The sequence below is a fragment of the Dasypus novemcinctus genome, chromosome 12 (genome assembly GCF_030445035.2).
Source record: "Dasypus novemcinctus isolate mDasNov1 chromosome 12, mDasNov1.1.hap2, whole genome shotgun sequence".
In the NCBI taxonomy this organism is placed as follows: Eukaryota; Metazoa; Chordata; class Mammalia; order Cingulata; family Dasypodidae; genus Dasypus; species Dasypus novemcinctus.
This window is the reverse complement of record NC_080684.1, coordinates 17,339,486-17,348,134: the sequence shown is the minus strand read 5'-3', so window position 1 is coordinate 17,348,134 and position 8,649 is coordinate 17,339,486. Positions and strand designations below refer to the sequence as shown.

Here is an 8,649-nt window from a genome sequence, read left to right as displayed (position 1 = left end):
GTTATTATGGAAGCACATAGGGTTTAAAAACTACAACATAAAATGCAATCCATGCTGTGCAGCAATGTTCCAAAATGTACTCATCAAATGCAATGAATGTACCACTCTAATGAAAGAAGTTCTCAATGTGGGAGGAGTGGGGATTTTGGAGAGTGGGGTACATGAGAACCTCTTATTCTTTTTAATGTAACATTTTGTGTGATCTATGTATCTTTTAAAAAAAGATAATAAAAATTTTTTCCAAAAAAACCTGCTCAAGCTTACCTGGCTCTAAGTGGCAGAGCCATAACCAAGTCTTCACAGTTTCTCTCTTCACAGCACAGTATAAAATATCAGCATCCACATCTCTTCCTATGTCTTCACAGCAAGCTTTAACTCTGTCCTACAAGTCAGACCAGCCCTTCTGAGACCCCCACTTTGACAGGGAGCCTCTCTACAATACCTTGACCACCTATGGGAACTCTGAGGCCTGCCTTAATCCCAGCTCTGGCTGACAGCTCAGATTCTGAACTAGTATCATAGTTGGACTAAAAGAAGGACAAGTTTCAATTTTTCTTGGCCAGCCAATTCCTCAGTCCTTGGCCTTTACTGACTTTCCCTCACAACACTTACTAATACTCCACATCCCATTCTCTAAAGCCTTCGTTGATCTAGTAACATCTGTATTCTAACCAGGATGGCAATCTACTGCCTAGGGTTGTTGAACCCAGTTAAACTATAATGAGGAATAGGAAACAACCACCAACTGGTCAATATTAAGGAACAGTTTTCATTTCTGGCTTTGTAAAGTTCTTTTGAATTTGGATTCTTTATTATGAAAATATAATAGTTAATTGAGTAAATCCTTAAGAATCTGAAAATTCCTAAGCTGTTGGAATTTACTTTCTGAATTAGACAGAATATGAGTTCAACTCTACTACCTTATAATGTAGACCTTGGCAGAGGTACATTTGGATTCTGGGCTCCTCGACTGAGAAAGGCATCGAAACTATTGGTCTAAAACCCAAGCTTGAAAACTTCGACATAGGCCAAAGGTATATATTCCTTCATCAGGGCAAAAAGCAGCCTTTGTTAGTAATTTTAGACACATCAGAGCTTAGTGCCAAAACTGGAGCTTCTGACCGCTGGTAACTGGTGAATGAAAAAAAGTCAGTCACAACAATACATATAGGGAAGTGAATTTGGCTCAACTAATATATCATGCACCACCACACGGGAGATCCAGGGTTCAAACCCTGGGCCTCCTGACCCTTGTGGTGAGCTGGCCCACATGCAGTGCTGATGCACGCGAGGAGTGCTGTGCCATGCAGGGGTGTCCCCCACGTAGGGGAGCCCCATGCACAAGGAGTGCACTCTGTAGGAGAGCCCCTAGCTCAAAAAAAGTGCGGCCTGCCCAGGAGTGGCACTGCACACATGGAGAGCTGACACAGCAAGATGACGCAACAAAAAGAGACACAGATTCTGGGTGCCGCTGACAAGAATACAAGCAGACACACAGAAGAACACACAGTGAATGGACACTGAGAGCAGACAACTGAAGAGGGGGGCGGGGAAGGGGAGAGAAATAAATAAAAATGAATCTTTAAAAAAATACATATAAGGTAGTTCTATTTATATGAAGTTCAAAAGTAGGCAAAACTGAATGATATAAAGAAATCAAGGGGATATATAAGAAATTCAGGATAGGAGTTAGTTCTGGGTACCAGAAGAGAGGTGGTAAGATCAATCATTTCTTAAAGTAGGCAGTGGTTCATGTGTACTCATATCATAATCACTATTTAACTGCCACTTACATATTTTCTACATTGTTTATAAGTTTTATATATTTTAAAAGGATGGAAGAGCCACAAGAAATAGAAGAGTTTGCAGAGGTTTTAGTAGTACAACAGTAATGAACATAATGAAATACAGATATAATTGAAAAACTCAGCAAGGACAATATCACTCTGTAAGGCTCCCTTTCTGATATTTTTCCTGCCTTTTTCATCATCCGTCTAACAGGAAGAGTCTTCAGACTCGCCAGGTAGATGGTGTGCCTAGGTAGCTCATTTTTGGAAATTCCCCATAAATTTTACTTCACAACCATAAGTAACCAGGTTACCACTGGGAAGGAAATCTATAACCAGGGTGTCACTGAATTTCTGGAGACCAGAAGGGCTTAAAATTCCTTGAGCGAATGTCCAGAACTGCTTCCCTGAAATCCAGATGCGATCGTTTCACTGCTCAGGTGGTTTGATAAGCAGTGGGGTAGCATTGTGGGCATCCAAGTCCACAGGCATTGCCTCTCCAATGGAGACAGTTCTGCTCTGCCCCAGATTTGTAGAATGACTTCAGGCAGTTAAATCTCATGTCCCTTACTACAGGAAGTGGAATTTGACTGAGTCCATTGGTATCTTTCTGTCAACCACTGCAATCATTGTGACATCTGTGTGCTGCTTAAGACCCTCCTCGACTCTTCTGCACTCCCTTTTCACATAGGAAGTTTGGCCTTGGAGGTAGAGCTGGTGCCCTGCCTTAGGTCAAAGAAACAAAGCAGGCTGTTGTGTGTGGAGGGTGATAATGTATTGGGGGTTTTGGGGGGGACAAGTAGAGAAAGGGCCTCATTTGTGAGAGAGCAATGTCCGGATGAGGTTGACAAGTCTTGGTAATTGATAACTGAAACAAAGTGAGTGTGCAAAAGAAGTTAATATTGAATAAATTTAGTAATTTGTACTGCAGTTAATGCCTCTTCTTTTTTGTCACAGTATATTAGACAATTGTAAAATCTGTAGATTTAACAAATCAGAAGAAATATGAACATGAATTTATGTTTTGATAGATAAAAATGAATTAGTATATGGGAATGAAGAAGTGGCCTTAGAATGAGCAAACCCTGGATACAAACAGTGACCAGACTCTTGACAGCTGAGAGCTGAAGGCCGTACATGGTCTCGGGATTCAGTTGTGATGAGACGAAATCCAGGCCACACAGCCTGCTGCCCTCTATGAGGTACAGACACACTGGTGATTTCAGCGAAGGAAAAAAATAGAATCCACCATACAGTGAATAAAGGCTATGTGAGAGAATGATGTTTCTAGACAGGACCTCTTTACAGCTTCACAGCGGGGATCTTGCCACCACACTACACACAGACAAATATTTTGGAAATTTTATCTAGTCCAAACTCTGCCTCCACATATTCTCTCTTTCCCCCCCCTCCCCCCTCTTTCTCTCTTTCTCCGACTCCTCTCTCTGTAACTCTTGCTCTTGCTCCCTACAGATCTTTCTGCTTATTATACCTGTCTTTTATGTCACCAACTGGAAATTCTTCATATCATGCCCTATCAATGCCTATCTGTAAATTTTCTCTCCCACAGATTTAAGACCTTGTATGTTTATCAAATTTATGACTTTTAATGCATTCCCCAGATAAATAAAACGATAGATTTATGACACTAATGATTCTACAACATTCAAAGTCTAATGAGGTAAATGTTTTAGAATGAGAGAAATTAATCAATGTATTTATAACAAAACTTTCAAAAGCAGCATGATAATTTAATAACTTGCTCCACGTGTAAGAGATGTTGAGTTGGACTTTTCCTATTGTGCTAGGATTGATAACAGGTAGACAGATCCTAAATCTTTTATATATTTTTTCTCTCTTTAATTTTTAAAAAATATTACATTCAAAAAATATAAGCGGTCCCAGATACCCTTTACCTCCCTCACCCCACTCCTCCCACATCAACAACCTCTTTCATCACCATGGCACATTCATTGCATTTGGTGAATTCATTTTGGAGCACCGCTGCACCACATGGATTATAGTTTACATTGTAGTTCACAATCTCCCCCAGTCCACCCAATGGGCCATGGCAGGACATACAATGTCTAGCATCCATCCCTGCAGTACCACCCAGGACAACTCCAAGTCCTGAAAATGCCCCCACATCATATCTCTTCTCCCCTCTCTCTACTCAGCAGCTACTGTGGCCACTTTATCCACATCAATGCTACAATTTCTTCCATTACTAATTACAATAAATCCATAGTAGAATATCAGTAAGTCCACTCTAATCTATACTCTATTCCTCCATTCTGCGGACGCTGGGATAGTGATGTCCACTCTACCTCTATATCGAGAGGGGGCTTAGATTCCACATGGATGATGGATGCAATTCTCCTGCTTGCAGTTGGAGGCACTCTTGGCTCCCTGTTGTGGTGTCTGACCTTTATCACCTCCTTCTCTTTTATATTTTACTGAAAGTTGCCAACAATTTTGGCTAGATACCTCTTTCCTGGGCTTACTAATATTTGTCAGAACACATCTGCTATTATTAATTACCATACCACACCCATTTTCCAATCCATACAAGAAATCCAGAGAGAAGAAATCCACGCTTGATTCAGATAGATAAACCAAAGTAGGATAAAGTGAAATCTCATTCCTCTCTTTCCATGATTTAATAATTTAAATTTCTATTTTTAAGAATGAAATATTAAGAAATAGGATAAAGTGATCATTACATTTTAAATACAATATAAATTAAATATTTAGAATATCAAATAATTTAATGTATACATTTTAGCTCACTGAATATTAATAGATTAATACCTCAATATACAAAAGTGAATATGTTCGGGTTTTTAACTGATAAATACATAAACCTAAAAATATAACCTAAATAAAAATAAAACAAAAGTTTAAGGAAGCAAAATATTCTCAAAATATATGTAGTCTATCATTTATCAATGACTGCTTACTGGATAAGCACTTTTTAGAATATGACCTAGGAGATGTCTTTGAAACACTTGTTTAATAATCTTTTAAATTATCGAAGGGTGCAAAGGAGAAATATATATAAAGATATTATAAGACATAAAATGTTTCTATGCCAAATTTGTAAAATTTGATACTAAATGAATATAACAGGATAAGAATGTATTTTTAGAGAAAAGGACCTAATAAGCTTTCCTCTGAGTAAATTGATATTAGCAAATTGTACAGCTACTGATTTGCTGGCACAATTTTGCAAAAAGCAGAGGGCAGCAAAGGATGAAATGAGAAAGTAACACCAAGAAGTGGGGTGGGTACATAATGCATGGGCACAGGCCATCAAAGTTCTACAAATTTAAAATTCTGCCCAGTACCCCTGCTGTTTTCCCATATTTTAAAAAGCTATATAGAACCCTTATATCCCAAGTTTTATCTCTGAACTTTACTGTGGCCTTTTGGGGAGAATAGCTGCCCATTGCTACAGATCCAGGCAGGCGCCCATCCAGTGACCATATCACCCACCATTAGCACAGGGCAACCAGCAGTTCTGCATTGTGTCAAGAAGTCATGTTTTCTTTGTTCTATCTTTTCAAGAGGCTACACCTCTCTGGGTCTGTGGACCCTTAGAAAACTTCATAAAGGGGAATGAGCAGGACTCCTCTGGGACTCAAGAAGTGGAAATCTCCACAGGTAACTACAGACAAGAAACAGCAGCTTCTTGGGAGATGTAGGTGGGTCTGACCTCTGTCCCAACAAGGGAACTCGCTTACTTTACAACCTATGTCAGAGGGGTCAACCCCGGTGGAAGTTCTCCACTCTCCTCCATGAAGAGTCCATGTCTTTTCTCTCAATAACCCTGGAAATTTTTTTCAGTAAAGATATGTCTTTCAGTGCCTTTCCCCAAATTCAATTACAAATAATGATTCAAGACAAAATATTTTACCTAATAAGAAGACCAAAGCAAATATTTGGAGAATAATGAGAATAAATAATCCCACTTCTTTGTGTTTTTAGGATTGAAATAGCTATTTCACTCATTGCTTTCCTTCTATTTGGACTAAACTAACCTCTCTGTAGTATCTCTCACTTCATTTCTTATCTCATCACATTTGGCATTGTGTAGAGCCAGGAAGGTTAACTTAACTTCAACTTATACAATGTCTGGCTACTTACAGTACTACCTTGTTCTCCATTAGCCTCTAGCTTTATTTTTTCTACTACAACCTGGCAGATACTTTCCCAGTGTTCGTCTTATGGCAGCCTTCACCTCCTTGTTCTTCAGGCTGTAGATGACGGGATTCAGCAAGGGTGTGACCACACTGTACTGCAAGGAGAGGATCAAATCCAGGGTTGATCCTGAGGTTGGCATGAGATAGCAGAAAAAACCTGAGCCATAGAAGAAACTCACTGCTGTGGGTGGAATGAACAGGTGGAGAAGGCCTTGCTTCTACCTGAACTGGAGCTGATGCTCAGGATGATGGAGATGATGCAAGCATAGGATAAGAAGTCCAAAAGGAAAGCTCCCAGGCCATGCAGCAGAGAGGAGCAGAGCAAGGCAATGATATTCCTGGAGATATCAGAGCATGACAGAGGTAAGAGAGAGGGCAGCTTACAGCTGTAGCGGTGGATGATTTGGGCCTCACAGAACACCAAGTTCATAGCTATGAGGATGCTCAGGAGGACATCCAGAAAAGCCAGTACCCATGATCCCCAAGCAAGCTGCAGGCACAGCTCTTTCCTCATCACCTGGCCATAGAGCAGGGAGTGGCAGATGGCAGCATAGTAATCATAGGCCATCACTGCTGACAGACAGTCCTCAGTCCCTGTCATTATGGACACAAAGAAGCCTTGAGTCAGGCAGCTCCTTACTGAGATGGTTTTTGTCTCAGAAGATTCTCCAGCATCCTGGGCACAATAACTGAAGAGAAACAAAGATCCAAGAAAGACAGGTGACTCAGGAAGAAGAACATGGGGGTGTGGAGGTGAGAATCAACCCTGACCACCAGCAGCAGCAGCAGCAGTTTCCCTGCCATGGTCAGGAGGTAGATCACCAGAAACAGCACAAAGAGCAAAGCCTAGAAGCGGGGGTCAGCAACAGCCCGAGAGGATGAACTCCGTGATGGTGCTGTGGTTCCCCAAGGCCATTTGCAAAAGTGATGACCTGAAAACAATCCAGAAAATTGTGGCACTGAAGTTTCATATATCTTCCAACCAGTTCATACATTGCATGTTTTCATTTTTAATATCACTATTCAGTGGCAAATAATTTTGTCTCCTACTCTGGGCCAGGTTTCTGTTAGGCAATTTAAATGTATTGGGGAATAAGGCATGGACCCTTTCATTTTAAAGGTTTGACTGCAGTAAGTAGACATATATAGAAACAAGGAATTACAAAACATTGAAAATAGTGCAACGATAGTTCTAAAGGTGATTTTGAGAGAAGTAGTCTTGATTTAGCAGTGAGGTACTTGAGCAAATAGTTTTATTAAGTTATTTTCATATATTTAGATAGTCATGTAGATTGAGAGAACAGTGCATTCAAAGATGGAGAGGATTGATATAAGGAATATTTCTGAATATGTAGACCCTAGAGTAAGAATTAGTTGCATAGCATTATCAGTCACTGCTAAGCATCAGACTTGGTTCAAATCCCACCTCATTGCATAGTAGAAGTGAGACCTTGTCCAAGTGACATCCCTGCTTTGTGCCTCAGTTCTCTTGTCTGAAAATGAGCTAATAATAGTACCAACATCATAAGCTTTTTCTGAGGATAAAATATAATAATATAGTGTATTTAGAAAAATACCTGCTCAAAGTGCTCAAATAGTTTTATCATCACCATCACTCTTATTACTTGAGTTTATAATCATAGACTGCTGTCAGATATTAAATCCTAATGCACGTGATTCACTAACAGGAATTAAAAGTTGCTCCAGCAGATGTGACTCCACTGATAGAGCATCCATCTACCATATAGAGGGTCCAGAGTTCAAACCCAGGGCCTCTTGACCCGTGTGGTAAGCTGGCCCATGTGCAGTGCTGCCACACACAAGGAGTGCCATGCCATGCAAGGGCATCCCTGCCCTTTGTGCAAGGAGTGTGCCCCGCCCCACGTGAAAAAAGTGCAGCCCACCCAGGAGTGGCGCCGCACACATGGAGAGCTGAGGCAGCAAGATGACACAACAAAAAAGAGATGCGGTTTTCCAGTGCCACCGGATAATGCAAGCAGACACAGAAAAACACACAGCAAATGGACACAGAGAGCAGACAATGGGGGAAACGGGAGAGAAATAAATAAAATAAATCTTTTAAAAAGATAAAAGTTGCTGCTACCATACCTGCTACTGCTGTTTCCAAAAGGAGGTATATGGAAATCACCTAACGATTACTAAGGTAGCTGAAGATTGACATTTTGAAATCACTCTAGAGTGTTTCCCTTCCAGTGTTTTACAATTTTGGAATCACTGAGGGTAATTTCACTCAGAAGTCAGAACATGTAATTGTCCTTGAAATGAGAATCCATACTTGAGAAAGGAGATAGTTGGGATTCAGGGTCTGCCTTTAGCACTTGTCCTGACATTATTTTTTGTGATGGATGATAACTATCTCAGGTGCACAAAGGTCACTGTACATGAGTGGGCATCATGCCAGAACCCAGGAGCAGCTGGGATCGACACCCCTGGAGAGCTCCCCAGACAGAGGTGGAGAGGTGGAGAAGTTGGGCAACTCATCCTCTCAATCCTGTGACAGTTTAATCTGCCAGGGCCATTTGCTGCACATCTCTCCCTCACAGGATGTAATCTCACTGGTCTTTCCCAGTCTAGAAAGGCTGCTTGAAACATTCAGTCTTGTAAATAGCTCCACTGTACACCTGTCTGATCTGGATCCT

At 40.7% G+C, this 8,649-nt stretch overlaps 1 pseudogene; it reads right to left on the bottom strand.

Annotated features, from left to right (window-relative positions):
* Window positions 1-5,952: 5,952 nt before the first annotated feature.
* Window positions 5,953-6,557, bottom strand: LOC101415774 (olfactory receptor 8S1-like; annotated as a pseudogene).
* Between the last annotated feature and the right edge of the window lie 2,092 nt (window positions 6,558-8,649).